Raw genomic sequence first — 17022 nt, forward strand, 5'->3', positions numbered from 1 at the left:
CAGGTTGAGAGATAAAAAAAATAATAATTCCCGTGCAGTCTCAATGGCGGGGTGCGGGCCGGGAAATAGGCCTCTTGGCCGGGGTGAATATGTTGGAACGCGGCGCGCGTAAATAGAAGCGGCTGGAGGTACCGGGGGCGAAGCCCGCCCCGGCCCGGAGGCCGAGTTAAAAAAAATAATAATCCCCGTTCAGTCTCAATGGCGGGGTGCGGGCCGGCCCGGCGGCGATTGCGGCGGGCAGCAGGCCTCTTGGACAGGTTGAGAGATAAAAAAATAATAATTCCCGTGCAGTCTCAATGGCGGGGTGCGGGCCGGGGAATAGGCCTCTTGGCCGGGGTGAATAGTGTTGGAACACGGCCCGCGGAAATAGTAGCGGCTGGAGGTACCGGGGCCGATGCCCGCCCCGGCCCGGCGGCCAAGTTAAAAAAATAAATAATCCCGTTCAGTCTCAATGGCAGGGTGCGGGCCGGCCCGGCGGCGATTGCGGCGGGCAGCAGGCCTCTTGGACAGGTTGAGAGATAAAAAAATAATAATTCCCATGCAGTCTCAATGGCGGGGTGCGGGCCGGGGAATAGGCCTCTTGGCCGGGGTGAATATGTTGGAACGCGGCGCGCGTAAATAGAAGCGGCTGGAGGTACCGGGGGCGAAGCCCGCCCCGGCCCGGAGGCCGAGTTAAAAAAAATAATAATCCCCGTTCAGTCTCAATGGCGGGGTGCGGGCCGGCCCGGCGGCGAGTGCGGCGGGCAGCAGGCCTCTTGGACAGGTTGAGAGATAAAAAAATAATAATTCCCGTGCAGTCTCAATGGCGGGGTGCGGGCCGGGGAATAGGCCTCTTGGCCAGGGTGAATATGTTGGAACGCGGCGCGCGTAAATAGAAGCGGCTGGAGGTACCGGGGGCGAAGCCCGCCCCGGCCCGGAGGCCGAGTTAAAAAAAATAATAATCCCCGTTCAGTCTCAATGGCGGGGTGCGGGCCGGCCCGGCGGCGAGTGCGGCGGGCAGCAGGCCTCTTGGACAGGTTGAGAAATAAAAAAATAATAATTCCCGTGCAGTCTCAATGGCGGGGTGCGGGCCGGGGAATAGGCCTCTTGGCCGGGGTGAATAGTGTTGGAACACGGCCCGCGGAAATAGTAGCGGCTGGAGGTACCGGGGGCGATGCCCGCCCGGGCCCGGCGGCCAAGTTAAAAAAATAAATAATCCCCGTTCAGTCTCAATGGCAGGGTGCGGGCCGGCCCGGCGGCGATTGCGGCGGGCAGCAGGCCTCTTGGACAGGTTGAGAGATAAAAAAATAATAATTCCCGTTCAGTCTCAATGGCAGGGTGCGGGCCGGCCCGGCGGCAATTGCGGCGGGCAGCAGGCCTCTTGGACAGGTTGAGAGATAAAAAAATAATAATTCCCATGCAGTCTCAATGGCGGGGTGCGGGCCGGGGAATAGGCCTCTTGGCCGGGGTGAATATGTTGGAACGCGGCGCGCGTAAATAGAAGCGGCTGGAGGTACCGGGGGCGAAGCCCGCCCCGGCCCGGAGGCCGAGTTAAAAAAAATAATAATCCCCGTTCAGTCTCAATGGCGGGGTGCGGGCCGGCCCGGCGGCGAGTGCGGCGGGCAGCAGGCCTCTTGGACAGGTTGAGAGATAAAAAAATAATAATTCCCGTGCAGTCTCAATGGCGGGGTGCGGGCCGGGGAATAGGCCTCTTGGCCGGGGTGAATATGTTGGAACGCGGCGCGCGTAAATAGAAGCGGCTGGAGGTACCGGGGGCGAAGCCCGCCCCGGCCCGGAGGCCGAGTTAAAAGAAATAATAATCCCCGTTCAGTCTCAATGGCGGGGTGCGGGCCGGCCCGGCGGCGATTGCGGCGGGCAGCAGGCCTCTTGGACAGGTTGACAGATAAAAAAATAATAATTCCCGTGCAGTCTCAATGGCGGGGTGCGGGCCGGGGAATAGGCCTCTTGGCCGGGGTGAATAGTGTTGGAACACGGCCGGCGGAAATAGTAGCGGCTGGAGGTACCGGGGGCGATGCCCGCCCCGGCCCGGCGGCCAAGTTAAAAAAATAAATAATCCCGTTCAGTCTCAATGGCAGGGTGCGGGCAGGCCCGGCGGCGATTGCGGCGGGCAGCAGGCCTCTTGGACAGGTTGAGAGATAAAAAAATAATAATTCCCATGCAGTCTCAATGGCGGGGTGCGGGCCGGGGAATAGGCCTCTTGGCCGGGGTGAATATGTTGGAACGCGGCGCGCGTAAATAGAAGCGGCTGGAGGTACCGGGGGCGAAGCCCGCCCCGGCCCGGAGGCCGAGTTAAAAAAAATAATAATCCCCGTTCAGTCTCAATGGCGGGGTGCGGGCCGGCCCGGCGGCGAGTGCGGCGGGCAGCAGGCCTCTTGGACAGGTTGAGAGATAAAAAAATAATAATTCCCGTGCAGTCTCAATGGCGGGGTGCGGGCCGGGGAATAGGCCTCTTGGCCGGGGTGAATATGTTGGAACGCGGCGCGCGTAAATAGAAGCGGCTGGAGGTACCGGGGGCGAAGCCCGCCCCGGCCCGGAGGCCGAGTTAAAAAAAATAATAATCCCCGTTCAGTCTCAATGGCGGGGTGCGGGCCGGCCCGGCGGCGATTGCGGCGGGCAGCAGGCCTCTTGGACAGGTTGACAGATAAAAAAATAATAATTCCCGTGCAGTCTCAATGGCGGGGTGCGGGCCGGGGAATAGGCCTCTTGGCCGGGGTGAATAGTGTTGGAACACGGCCCGCGGAAATAGTAGCGGCTGGAGGTACCGGGGGCGATGCCCGCCCCGGCCTGGCGGCCAAGTTAAAAAAATAAATAATCCCGTTCAGTCTCAATGGCAGGGTGCGGGCCGGCCCGGCGGCGATTGCGGCGGGCAGCAGGCCTCTTGGACAGGTTGAGAGATAAAAAAATAATAATTCCCATGCAGTCTCAATGGCGGGGTGCGGGCCGGGGAATAGGCCTCTTGGCCGGGGTGAATATGTTGGAACGCGGCGCGCGTAAATAGAAGCGGCTGGAGGTACCGGGGGCGAAGCCCGCCCCGGCCCGGAGGCCGAGTTAAAAAAAATAATAATCCCCGTTCAGTCTCAATGGCGGGGTGCGGGCCGGCCCGGCGGCGAGTGCGGCGGGCAGCAGGCCTCTTGGACAGGTTGAGAGATAAAAAAATAATAATTCCCGTGCAGTCTCAATGGCGGGGTGCGGGCCGGGGAATAGGCCTCTTGGCCGGGGTGAATATGTTGGAACGCGGCGCGCGTAAATAGAAGCGGCTGGAGGTACCGGGGGCGAAGCCCGCCCCGGCCCGGAGGCCGAGTTAAAAAAAATAATAATCCCCGTTCAGTCTCAATGGCGGGGTGCGGGCCGGCCCGGCGGCGAGTGCGGCGGGCAGCAGGCCTCTTGGACAGGTTGAGAGATAAAAAAATAATAATTCCCGTGCAGTCTCAATGGCGGGGTGCGGGCCGGGGAATAGGCCTCTTGGCCGGGGTGAATAGTGTTGGAACACGGCCCGCGGAAATAGTAGCGGCTGGAGGTACCGGGGGCGATGCCCGCCCCGGCCCGGCGGCCAAGTTAAAAAAATAAATAATCCCCGTTCAGTCTCAATGGCAGGGTGCGGGCCGGCCCGGCGGCGATTGCGGCGGGCAGCAGGCCTCTTGGACAGGTTGAGAGATAAAAAAATAATAATTCCCGTTCAGTCTCAATGGCAGGGTGCGGGCCGGCCCGGCGGCAATTGCGGCGGGCAGCAGGCCTCTTGGACAGGTTGAGAGATAAAAAAATAATAATTCCCATGCAGTCTCAATGGCGGGGTGCGGGCCGGGGAATAGGCCTCTTGGCCGGGGTGAATATGTTGGAACGCGGCGCGTAAATAGAAGCGGCTGGAGGTACCGGGGGCGAAGCCCGCCCCGGCCCGGAGGCCGAGTTAAAAAAAATAATAATCCCCGTTCAGTCTCAATGGCGGGGTGCGGGCCGGCCCGGCGGCGAGTGCGGCGGGCAGCAGGCCTCTTGGACAGGTTGAGAGATAAAAAAAATAATAATTCCCGTGCAGTCTCAATGGCGGGGTGCGGGCCGGGAAATAGGCCTCTTGGCCGGGGTGAATAGTGTTGGAACACGGCCCGCGGAAATAGTAGCGGCTGGAGGTACCGGGGGCGATGCCCGCCCCGGCCCGGCGGCCAAGTTAAAAAAATAAATAATCCCGTTCAGTCTCAATGGCAGGGTGCGGGCCGGCCCGGCGGCGATTGCGGCGGGCAGCAGGCCTCTTGGACAGGTTGAGAGATAAAAAAATAATAATTCCCATGCAGCCTCAATGGCGGGGTGCGGGCCGGGGAATAGGCCTCTTGGCCGGGGTGAATATGTTGGAACGCGGCGCGCGTAAATAGAAGCGGCTGGAGGTACCGGGGGCGAAGCCCGCCCCGGCCCGGAGGCCGAGTTAAAAAAAATAATAATCCCCGTTCAGTCTCAATGGCGGGGTGCGGGCCGGCCCGGCGGCGAGTGCGGCGGGCAGCAGGCCTCTTGGACAGGTTGAGAGATAAAAAAATAATAATTCCCGTGCAGTCTCAATGGCGGGGTGCGGGCCGGGGAATAGGCCTCTTGGCCGGGGTGAATATGTTGGAACGCGGCGCGCGTAAATAGAAGCGGCTGGAGGTACCGGGGGCGAAGCCCGCCCCGGCCCGGAGGCCGAGTTAAAAAAAATAATAATCCCCGTTCAGTCTCAATGGCGGGGTGCGGGCCGGCCCGGCGGCGAGTGCGGCGGGCAGCAGGCCTCTTGGACAGGTTGAGAGATAAAAAAATAATAATTCCCGTGCAGTCTCAATGGCGGGGTGCGGGCCGGGGAATAGGCCTCTTGGCCGGGGTGAATAGTGTTGGAACACGGCCCGCGGAAATAGTAGCGGCTGGAGGTACCGGGGGCGATGCCCGCCCGGGCCCGGCGGCCAAGTTAAAAAAATAAATAATCCCCGTTCAGTCTCAATGGCAGGGTGCGGGCCGGCCCGGCGGCGATTGCGGCGGGCAGCAGGCCTCTTGGACAGGTTGAGAGATAAAAAAATAATAATTCCCGTTCAGTCTCAATGGCACGGTGCGGGCCGGCCCGGCGGCAATTGCGGCGGGCAGCAGGCCTCTTGGATAGGTTGAGAGATAAAAAAATAATAATTCCCATGCAGTCTCAATGGCGGGGTGCGGGCCGGCCCGGCGGCGAGTGCGGCGGGCAGCAGGCCTCTTGGACAGGTTGAGAGATAAAAAAATAATAATTCCCGTGCAGTCTCAATGGCGGGGTGCGGGCCGGGGAATAGGCCTCTTGGCCGGGGTGAATAGTGTTGGAACACGGCCCGCGGAAATAGTAGCGGCTGGAGGTACCGGGGGCGATGCCCGCCCGGGCCCGGCGGCCAAGTTAAAAAAATAAATAATCCCGTTCAGTCTCAATGGCAGGGTGCGGGCCGGCCCGGCGGCGATTGCGGCGGGCAGCAGGCCTCTTGGACAGGTTGAGAGATAAAAAAATAATAATTCCCGTTCAGTCTCAATGGCACGGTGCGGGCCGGCCCGGCGGCAATTGCGGCGGGCAGCAGGCCTCTTGGATAGGTTGAGAGATAAAAAAATAATAATTCCCATGCAGTCTCAATGGCGGGGTGCGGGCCGGGGAATAGGCCTCTTGGCCGGGGTGAATATGTTGGAACGCGGCGCGCTGTAAATAGAAGCGGCTGGAGGTACCGGGGGCGAAGCCCGCCCCGGCCCGGAGGCCGAGTTAAAAAAAATAATAATCCCCGTTCAGTCTCAATGGCGGGGTGCGGGCCGGCCCGGCGGCGAGTGCGGCGGGCAGCAGGCCTCTAGGACAGGTTGAGAGATAAAAAAATAATAATTCCCGTGCAGCCTCAATGGCGGGGTGCGGGCCGGGGAATAGGCCTCTTGGCCGGGGTGAATATGTTGGAACGCGGCGCGCGTAAATAGAAGCGGCTGGAGGTACCGGGGGCGAAGCCCGCCCCGGCCCGGAGGCCGAGTTAAAAAAAATAATAATCCCCGTTCAGTCTCAATGGCGGGGTGCGGGCCGGCCCGGCGGCGATTGCGGCGGGCAGCAGGCCTCTTGGACAGGTTGACAGATAAAAAAATAATAATTCCCGTGCAGTCTCAATGGCGGGGTGCGGGCCGGGGAATAGGCCTCTTGGCCGGGGTGAATAGTGTTGGAACACGGCCCGCGGAAATAGTAGCGGCTGGAGGTACCGGGGGCGATGCCCGCCCCGGCCCGGCGCCAAGTTAAAAAAATAAATAATCCCGTTCAGTCTCAATGGCAGGGTGCGGGCCGGCCCGGCGGCGATTGCGGCGGGCAGCAGGCCTCTTGGACAGGTTGAGAGATAAAAAAATAATAATTCCCATGCAGTCTCAATGGCGGGGTGCGGGCCGGGGAATAGGCCTCTTGGCCGGGGTGAATATGTTGGAACGCGGCGCGCGTAAATAGAAGCGGCTGGAGGTACCGGGGGCGAAGCCCGCCCCGGCCCGGAGGCCGAGTTAAAAAAAATAATAATCCCCGTTCAGTCTCAATGGCGGGGTGCGGGCCGGCCCGGCGGCGATTGCGGCGGGCAGCAGGCCTCTTGGACAGGTTGACAGATAAAAAAATAATAATTCCCGTGCAGTCTCAATGGCGGGGTGCGGGCCGGGGAATAGGCCTCTTGGCCGGGGTGAATAGTGTTGGAACACGGCCCGCGGAAATAGTAGCGGCTGGAGGTACCGGGGGCGATGCCCGCCCCGGCCCGGCGGCCAAGTTAAAAAAATAAATAATCCCGTTCAGTCTCAATGGCAGGGTGCGGGCCGGCCCGGCGGCGATTGCGGCGGGCAGCAGGCCTCTTGGACAGGTTGAGAGATAAAAAAATAATAATTCCCATGCAGTCTCAATGGCGGGGTGCGGGCCGGGGAATAGGCCTCTTGGCCGGGGTGAATATGTTGGAACGCGGCGCGCGTAAATAGAAGCGGCTGGAGGTACCGGGGGCGAAGCCCGCCCCGGCCCGGAGGCCGAGTTAAAAAAAATAATAATCCCCGTTCAGTCTCAATGGCGGGGTGCGGGCCGGCCCGGCGGCGAGTGCGGCGGGCAGCAGGCCTCTTGGACAGGTTGAGAGATAAAAAAATAATAATTCCCGTGCAGTCTCAATGGCGGGGTGCGGGCCGGGGAATAGGCCTCTTGGCCGGGGTGAATATGTTGGAACGCGGCGCGCGTAAATAGAAGCGGCTGGAGGTACCGGGGGCGAAGCCCGCCCCGGCCCGGAGGCCGAGTTAAAAAAAATAATAATCCCCGTTCAGTCTCAATGGCGGGGTGCGGGCCGGCCCGGCGGCGAGTGCGGCGGGCAGCAGGCCTCTTGGACAGGTTGAGAGATAAAAAAATAATAATTCCCGTGCAGTCTCAATGGCGGGGTGCGGGCCGGGGAATAGGCCTCTTGGCCGGGGTGAATAGTGTTGGAACACGGCCCGCGGAAATAGTAGCGGCTGGAGGTACCGGGGGCGATGCCCGCCCCGGCCCGGCGGCCAAGTTAAAAAAATAAATAATCCCCGTTCAGTCTCAATGGCAGGGTGCGGGCCGGCCCGGCGGCGATTGCGGCGGGCAGCAGGCCTCTTGGACAGGTTGAGAGATAAAAAAATAATAATTCCCGTTCAGTCTCAATGGCAGGGTGCGGGCCGGCCCGGCGGCAATTGCGGCGGGCAGCAGGCCTCTTGGACAGGTTGAGAGATAAAAAAATAATAATTCCCATGCAGTCTCAATGGCGGGGTGCGGGCCGGGGAATAGGCCTCTTGGCCGGGGTGAATATGTTGGAACGCGGCGCGCGTAAATAGAAGCGGCTGGAGGTACCGGGGGCGAAGCCCGCCCCGGCCCGGAGGCCGAGTTAAAAAAAATAATAATACCCGTTCAGTCTCAATGGCGGGGTGCGGGCCGGCCCGGCGGCGAGTGCGGCGGGCAGCAGGCCTCTTGGACAGGTTGAGAGATAAAAAAAATAATAATTCCCGTGCAGTCTCAATGGCGGGGTGCGGGCCGGGAAATAGGCCTCTTGGCCGGGGTGAATATGTTGGAACGCGGCGCGCGTAAATAGAAGCGGCTGGAGGTACCGGGGGCGAAGCCCGCCCCGGCCCGGAGGCCGAGTTAAAAAAAATAATAATCCCCGTTCAGTCTCAATGGCGGGGTGCGGGCCGGCCCGGCGGCGATTGCGGCGGGCAGCAGGCCTCTTGGACAGGTTGAGAGATAAAAAAATAATAATTCCCGTGCAGTCTCAATGGCGGGGTGCGGGCCGGGGAATAGGCCTCTTGGCCGGGGTGAATAGTGTTGGAACACGGCCCGCGGAAATAGTAGCGGCTGGAGGTACCGGGGGCGATGCCCGCCCCGGCCCGGCGGCCAAGTTAAAAAAATAAATAATCCCGTTCAGTCTCAATGGCAGGGTGCGGGCCGGCCCGGCGGCGATTGCGGCGGGCAGCAGGCCTCTTGGACAGGTTGAGAGATAAAAAAATAATAATTCCCATGCAGTCTCAATGGCACGGTGCGGGCCGGCCCGGCGGCAATTGCGGCGGGCAGCAGGCCTCTTGGACAGGTTGAGAGATAAAAAAATAATAATTCCCATGCAGTCTCAATGGCGGGGTGTGGGCCGGGGAATAGGCCTCTTGGCCGGGGTGAATATGTTGGAACGCGGCGCGCGTAAATAGAAGCGGCTGGAGGTACCGGGGGCGAAGCCCGCCCCGGCCCGGAGGCCGAGTTAAAAAAAATAATAATCCCCGTTCAGTCTCAATGGCGGGGTGCGGGCCGGCCCGGCGGCGATTGCGGCGGGCAGCAGGCCTCTTGGACAGGTTGACAGATAAAAAAATAATAATTCCCGTGCAGTCTCAATGGCGGGGTGCGGGCCGGGGAATAGGCCTCTTGGCCGGGGTGAATAGTGTTGGAACACGGCCCGCGGAAATAGTAGCGGCTGGAGGTACCGGGGGCGATGCCCGCCCCGGCCCGGCGGCCAAGTTAAAAAAATAAATAATCCCGTTCAGTCTCAATGGCAGGGTGCGGGCCGGCCCGGCGGCGATTGCGGCGGGCAGCAGGCCTCTTGGACAGGTTGACAGATAAAAAAATAATAATTCCCGTGCAGTCTCAATGGCGGGGTGCGGGCCGGGGAATAGGCCTCTTGGCCGGGGTGAATATGTTGGAACGCGGCGCGCGTAAATAGAAGCGGCTGGAGGTACCGGGGGCGAAGCCCGCCCCGGCCCGGAGGCCGAGTTAAAAAAAATAATAATCCCCGTTCAGTCTCAATGGCGGGGTGCGGGCCGGCCCGGCGGCGAGTGCGGCGGGCAGCAGGCCTCTTGGACAGGTTGAGAGATAAAAAAATAATAATTCCCGTGCAGTCTCAATGGCGGGGTGCGGGCCGGGGAATAGGCCTCTTGGCCGGGGTGAATATGTTGGAACGCGGCGCGCGTAAATAGAAGCGGCTGGAGGTACCGGGGGCGAAGCCCGCCCCGGCCCGGAGGCCGAGTTAAAAAAAATAATAATCCCCGTTCAGTCTCAATGGCGGGGTGCGGGCCGGCCCGGCGGCGATTGCGGCGGGCAGCAGGCCTCTTGGACAGGTTGACAGATAAAAAAATAATAATTCCCGTGCAGTCTCAATGGCGGGGTGCGGGCCGGGGAATAGGCCTCTTGGCCGGGGTGAATAGTGTTGGAACACGGCCCGCGGAAATAGTAGCGGCTGGAGGTACCGGGGGCGATGCCCGCCCCGGCCTGGCGGCCAAGTTAAAAAAATAAATAATCCCGTTCAGTCTCAATGGCAGGGTGCGGGCCGGCCCGGCGGCGATTGCGGCGGGCAGCAGGCCTCTTGGACAGGTTGAGAGATAAAAAAATAATAATTCCCATGCAGTCTCAATGGCGGGGTGCGGGCCGGGGAATAGGCCTCTTGGCCGGGGTGAATATGTTGGAACGCGGCGCGCGTAAATAGAAGCGGCTGGAGGTACCGGGGGCGAAGCCCGCCCCGGCCCGGAGGCCGAGTTAAAAAAAATAATAATCCCCGTTCAGTCTCAATGGCGGGGTGCGGGCCGGCCCGGCGGCGAGTGCGGCGGGCAGCAGGCCTCTTGGACAGGTTGAGAGATAAAAAAATAATAATTCCCGTGCAGTCTCAATGGCGGGGTGCGGGCCGGGGAATAGGCCTCTTGGCCGGGGTGAATATGTTGGAACGCGGCGCGCGTAAATAGAAGCGGCTGGAGGTACCGGGGGCGAAGCCCGCCCCGGCCCGGAGGCCGAGTTAAAAAAAATAATAATCCCCGTTCAGTCTCAATGGCGGGGTGCGGGCCGGCCCGGCGGCGAGTGCGGCGGGCAGCAGGCCTCTTGGACAGGTTGAGAGATAAAAAAATAATAATTCCCGTGCAGTCTCAATGGCGGGGTGCGGGCCGGGGAATAGGCCTCTTGGCCGGGGTGAATAGTGTTGGAACACGGCCCGCGGAAATAGTAGCGGCTGGAGGTACCGGGGGCGATGCCCGCCCCGGCCCGGCGGCCAAGTTAAAAAAATAAATAATCCCCGTTCAGTCTCAATGGCAGGGTGCGGGCCGGCCCGGCGGCGATTGCGGCGGGCAGCAGGCCTCTTGGACAGGTTGAGAGATAAAAAAATAATAATTCCCGTTCAGTCTCAATGGCAGGGTGCGGGCCGGCCCGGCGGCAATTGCGGCGGGCAGCAGGCCTCTTGGACAGGTTGAGAGATAAAAAAATAATAATTCCCATGCAGTCTCAATGGCGGGGTGCGGGCCGGGGAATAGGCCTCTTGGCCGGGGTGAATATGTTGGAACGCGGCGCGTAAATAGAAGCGGCTGGAGGTACCGGGGGCGAAGCCCGCCCCGGCCCGGAGGCCGAGTTAAAAAAAATAATAATCCCCGTTCAGTCTCAATGGCGGGGTGCGGGCCGGCCCGGCGGCGAGTGCGGCGGGCAGCAGGCCTCTTGGACAGGTTGAGAGATAAAAAAAATAATAATTCCCGTGCAGTCTCAATGGCGGGGTGCGGGCCGGGAAATAGGCCTCTTGGCCGGGGTGAATAGTGTTGGAACACGGCCCGCGGAAATAGTAGCGGCTGGAGGTACCGGGGGCGATGCCCGCCCCGGCCCGGCGGCCAAGTTAAAAAAATAAATAATCCCGTTCAGTCTCAATGGCAGGGTGCGGGCCGGCCCGGCGGCGATTGCGGCGGGCAGCAGGCCTCTTGGACAGGTTGAGAGATAAAAAAATAATAATTCCCATGCAGCCTCAATGGCGGGGTGCGGGCCGGGGAATAGGCCTCTTGGCCGGGGTGAATATGTTGGAACGCGGCGCGCGTAAATAGAAGCGGCTGGAGGTACCGGGGGCGAAGCCCGCCCCGGCCCGGAGGCCGAGTTAAAAAAAATAATAATCCCCGTTCAGTCTCAATGGCGGGGTGCGGGCCGGCCCGGCGGCGAGTGCGGCGGGCAGCAGGCCTCTTGGACAGGTTGAGAGATAAAAAAATAATAATTCCCGTGCAGTCTCAATGGCGGGGTGCGGGCCGGGGAATAGGCCTCTTGGCCGGGGTGAATATGTTGGAACGCGGCGCGCGTAAATAGAAGCGGCTGGAGGTACCGGGGGCGAAGCCCGCCCCGGCCCGGAGGCCGAGTTAAAAAAAATAATAATCCCCGTTCAGTCTCAATGGCGGGGTGCGGGCCGGCCCGGCGGCGAGTGCGGCGGGCAGCAGGCCTCTTGGACAGGTTGAGAGATAAAAAAATAATAATTCCCGTGCAGTCTCAATGGCGGGGTGCGGGCCGGGGAATAGGCCTCTTGGCCGGGGTGAATAGTGTTGGAACACGGCCCGCGGAAATAGTAGCGGCTGGAGGTACCGGGGGCGATGCCCGCCCGGGCCCGGCGGCCAAGTTAAAAAAATAAATAATCCCCGTTCAGTCTCAATGGCAGGGTGCGGGCCGGCCCGGCGGCGATTGCGGCGGGCAGCAGGCCTCTTGGACAGGTTGAGAGATAAAAAAATAATAATTCCCGTTCAGTCTCAATGGCACGGTGCGGGCCGGCCCGGCGGCAATTGCGGCGGGCAGCAGGCCTCTTGGATAGGTTGAGAGATAAAAAAATAATAATTCCCATGCAGTCTCAATGGCGGGGTGCGGGCCGGCCCGGCGGCGAGTGCGGCGGGCAGCAGGCCTCTTGGACAGGTTGAGAGATAAAAAAATAATAATTCCCGTGCAGTCTCAATGGCGGGGTGCGGGCCGGGGAATAGGCCTCTTGGCCGGGGTGAATAGTGTTGGAACACGGCCCGCGGAAATAGTAGCGGCTGGAGGTACCGGGGGCGATGCCCGCCCGGGCCCGGCGGCCAAGTTAAAAAAATAAATAATCCCCGTTCAGTCTCAATGGCAGGGTGCGGGCCGGCCCGGCGGCGATTGCGGCGGGCAGCAGGCCTCTTGGACAGGTTGAGAGATAAAAAAATAATAATTCCCGTTCAGTCTCAATGGCACGGTGCGGGCCGGCCCGGCGGCAATTGCGGCGGGCAGCAGGCCTCTTGGATAGGTTGAGAGATAAAAAAATAATAATTCCCATGCAGTCTCAATGGCGGGGTGCGGGCCGGGGAATAGGCCTCTTGGCCGGGGTGAATATGTTGGAACGCGGCGCGCGTAAATAGAAGCGGTTGGAGGTACCGGGGGCGAAGCCCGCCCCGGCCCGGAGGCCGAGTTAAAAAAAATAATAATCCCCGTTCAGTCTCAATGGCGGGGTGCGGGCCGGCCCGGCGGCGAGTGCGGCGGGCAGCAGGCCTCTAGGACAGGTTGAGAGATAAAAAAATAATAATTCCCGTGCAGCCTCAATGGCGGGGTGCGGGCCGGGGAATAGGCCTCTTGGCCGGGGTGAATATGTTGGAACGCGGCGCGCGTAAATAGAAGCGGCTGGAGGTACCGGGGGCGAAGCCCGCCCCGGCCCGGAGGCCGAGTTAAAAAAAATAATAATCCCCGTTCAGTCTCAATGGCGGGGTGCGGGCCGGCCCGGCGGCGATTGCGGCGGGCAGCAGGCCTCTTGGACAGGTTGACAGATAAAAAAATAATAATTCCCGTGCAGTCTCAATGGCGGGGTGCGGGCCGGGGAATAGGCCTCTTGGCCGGGGTGAATAGTGTTGGAACACGGCCCGCGGAAATAGTAGCGGCTGGAGGTACCGGGGGCGATGCCCGCCCCGGCCCGGCGGCCAAGTTAAAAAAATAAATAATCCCGTTCAGTCTCAATGGCAGGGTGCGGGCCGGCCCGGCGGCGATTGCGGCGGGCAGCAGGCCTCTTGGACAGGTTGAGAGATAAAAAAATAATAATTCCCATGCAGTCTCAATGGCGGGGTGCGGGCCGGGGAATAGGCCTCTTGGCCGGGGTGAATATGTTGGAACGCGGCGCGCGTAAATAGAAGCGGCTGGAGGTACCGGGGGCGAAGCCCGCCCCGGCCCGGAGGCCGAGTTAAAAAAAATAATAATCCCCGTTCAGTCTCAATGGCGGGGTGCGGGCCGGCCCGGCGGCGATTGCGGCGGGCAGCAGGCCTCTTGGACAGGTTGACAGATAAAAAAATAATAATTCCCGTGCAGTCTCAATGGCGGGGTGCGGGCCGGGGAATAGGCCTCTTGGCCGGGGTGAATAGTGTTGGAACACGGCCCGCGGAAATAGTAGCGGCTGGAGGTACCGGGGGCGATGCCCGCCCCGGCCCGGCGGCCAAGTTAAAAAAATAAATAATCCCGTTCAGTCTCAATGGCAGGGTGCGGGCCGGCCCGGCGGCGATTGCGGCGGGCAGCAGGCCTCTTGGACAGGTTGAGAGATAAAAAAATAATAATTCCCATGCAGTCTCAATGGCGGGGTGCGGGCCGGGGAATAGGCCTCTTGGCCGGGGTGAATATGTGGGAACGCGGCGCGCGTAAATAGAAGCGGCTGGAGGTACCGGGGGCGAAGCCCGCCCCGGCCCGGAGGCCGAGTTAAAAAAAATAATAATCCCCGTTCAGTCTCAATGGCGGGGTGCGGGCCGGCCCGGCGGCGAGTGCGGCGGGCAGCAGGCCTCTTGGACAGGTTGAGAGATAAAAAAATAATAATTCCCGTGCAGTCTCAATGGCGGGGTGCGGGCCGGGGAATAGGCCTCTTGGCCGGGGTGAATATGTTGGAACGCGGCGCGCGTAAATAGAAGCGGCTGGAGGTACCGGGGGCGAAGCCCGCCCCGGCCCGGAGGCCGAGTTAAAAAAAATAATAATCCCCGTTCAGTCTCAATGGCGGGGTGCGGGCCGGCCCGGCGGCGAGTGCGGCGGGCAGCAGGCCTCTTGGACAGGTTGAGAGATAAAAAAATAATAATTCCCGTGCAGTCTCAATGGCGGGGTGCGGGCCGGGGAATAGGCCTCTTGGCCGGGGTGAATAGTGTTGGAACACGGCCCGCGGAAATAGTAGCGGCTGGAGGTACCGGGGGCGATGCCCGCCCCGGCCCGGCGGCCAAGTTAAAAAAATAAATAATCCCCGTTCAGTCTCAATGGCAGGGTGCGGGCCGGCCCGGCGGCGATTGCGGCGGGCAGCAGGCCTCTTGGACAGGTTGAGAGATAAAAAAATAATAATTCCCGTTCAGTCTCAATGGCAGGGTGCGGGCCGGCCCGGCGGCAATTGCGGCGGGCAGCAGGCCTCTTGGACAGGTTGAGAGATAAAAAAATAATAATTCCCATGCAGTCTCAATGGCGGGGTGCGGGCCGGGGAATAGGCCTCTTGGCCGGGGTGAATATGTTGGAACGCGGCGCGCGTAAATAGAAGCGGCTGGAGGTACCGGGGGCGAAGCCCGCCCCGGCCCGGAGGCCGAGTTAAAAAAAATAATAATACCCGTTCAGTCTCAATGGCGGGGTGCGGGCCGGCCCGGCGGCGAGTGCGGCGGGCAGCAGGCCTCTTGGACAGGTTGAGAGATAAAAAAAATAATAATTCCCGTGCAGTCTCAATGGCGGGGTGCGGGCCGGGAAATAGGCCTCTTGGCCGGGGTGAATATGTTGGAACGCGGCGCGCGTAAATAGAAGCGGCTGGAGGTACCGGGGGCGAAGCCCGCCCCGGCCCGGAGGCCGAGTTAAAAAAAATAATAATCCCCGTTCAGTCTCAATGGCGGGGTGCGGGCCGGCCCGGCGGCGATTGCGGCGGGCAGCAGGCCTCTTGGACAGGTTGAGAGATAAAAAAATAATAATTCCCGTGCAGTCTCAATGGCGGGGTGCGGGCCGGGGAATAGGCCTCTTGGCCGGGGTGAATAGTGTTGGAACACGGCCCGCGGAAATAGTAGCGGCTGGAGGTACCGGGGGCGATGCCCGCCCCGGCCCGGCGGCCAAGTTAAAAAAATAAATAATCCCGTTCAGTCTCAATGGCAGGGTGCGGGCCGGCCCGGCGGCGATTGCGGCGGGCAGCAGGCCTCTTGGACAGGTTGAGAGATAAAAAAATAATAATTCCCATGCAGTCTCAATGGCACGGTGCGGGCCGGCCCGGCGGCAATTGCGGCGGGCAGCAGGCCTCTTGGACAGGTTGAGAGATAAAAAAATAATAATTCCCATGCAGTCTCAATGGCGGGGTGCGGGCCGGGGAATAGGCCTCTTGGCCGGGGTGAATATGTTGGAACGCGGCGCGCGTAAATAGAAGCGGCTGGAGGTACCGGGGGCGAAGCCCGCCCCGGCCCGGAGGCCGAGTTAAAAAAAATAATAATCCCCGTTCAGTCTCAATGGCGGGGTGCGGGCCGGCCCGGCGGCGATTGCGGCGGGCAGCAGGCCTCTTGGACAGGTTGACAGATAAAAAAATAATAATTCCCGTGCAGTCTCAATGGCGGGGTGCGGGCCGGGGAATAGGCCTCTTGGCCGGGGTGAATAGTGTTGGAACACGGCCCGCGGAAATAGTAGCGGCTGGAGGTACCGGGGGCGATGCCCGCCCCGGCCCGGCGGCCAAGTTAAAAAAATAAATAATCCCGTTCAGTCTCAATGGCAGGGTGCGGGCCGGCCCGGCGGCGATTGCGGCGGGCAGCAGGCCTCTTGGACAGGTTGAGAGATAAAAAAATAATAATTCCCATGCAGTCTCAATGGCGGGGTGCGGGCCGGGGAATAGGCCTCTTGGCCGGGGTGAATATGTTGGAACGCGGCGCGCGTAAATAGAAGCGGCTGGAGGTACCGGGGGCGAAGCCCGCCCCGGCCCGGAGGCCGAGTTAAAAAAAATAATAATCCCCGTTCAGTCTCAATGGCGGGGTGCGGGCCGGCCCGGCGGCGAGTGCGGCGGGCAGCAGGCCTCTTGGACAGGTTGAGAGATAAAAAAATAATAATTCCCGTGCAGTCTCAATGGCGGGGTGCGGGCCGGGGAATAGGCCTCTTGGCCGGGGTGAATATGTTGGAACGCGGCGCGCGTAAATAGAAGCGGCTGGAGGTACCGGGGGCGAAGCCCGCCCCGGCCCGGAGGCCGAGTTAAAAAAAATAATAATCCCCGTTCAGTCTCAATGGCGGGGTGCGGGCCGGCCCGGCGGCGAGTGCGGCGGGCAGCAGGCCTCTTGGACAGGTTGAGAGATAAAAAAATAATAATTCCCGTGCGGTCTCAATGGCGGGGTGCGGGCCGGGGAATAGGCCTCTTGGCCGGGGTGAATAGTGTTGGAACACGGCCCGCGGAAATAGTAGCGGCTGGAGGTACCGGGGGCGATGCCCGCCCGGGCCCGGCGGCCAAGTTAAAAAAATAAATAATCCCCGTTCAGTCTCAATGGCAGGGTGCGGGCCGGCCCGGCGGCGATTGCGGCGGGCAGCAGGCCTCTTGGACAGGTTGAGAGATAAAAAAATAATAATTCCCGTTCAGTCTCAATGGCAGGGTGCGGGCCGGCCCGGCGGCAATTGCGGCGGGCAGCAGGCCTCTTGGACAGGTTGAGAGATAAAAAAATAATAATTCCCATGCAGTCTCAATGGCGGGGTGCGGGCCGGGGAATAGGCCTCTTGGCCGGGGTGAATATGTTGGAACGCGGCGCGCGTAAATAGAAGCGGCTGGAGGTACCGGGGGCGAAGCCCGCCCCGGCCCGGAGGCCGAGTTAAAAAAAATAATAATCCCCGTTCAGTCTCAATGGCGGGGT

Source organism: Hippocampus zosterae, chromosome 10 (assembly GCF_025434085.1).
Source record: "Hippocampus zosterae strain Florida chromosome 10, ASM2543408v3, whole genome shotgun sequence".
NCBI lineage: Eukaryota > Metazoa > Chordata > Actinopteri > Syngnathiformes > Syngnathidae > Hippocampus > Hippocampus zosterae.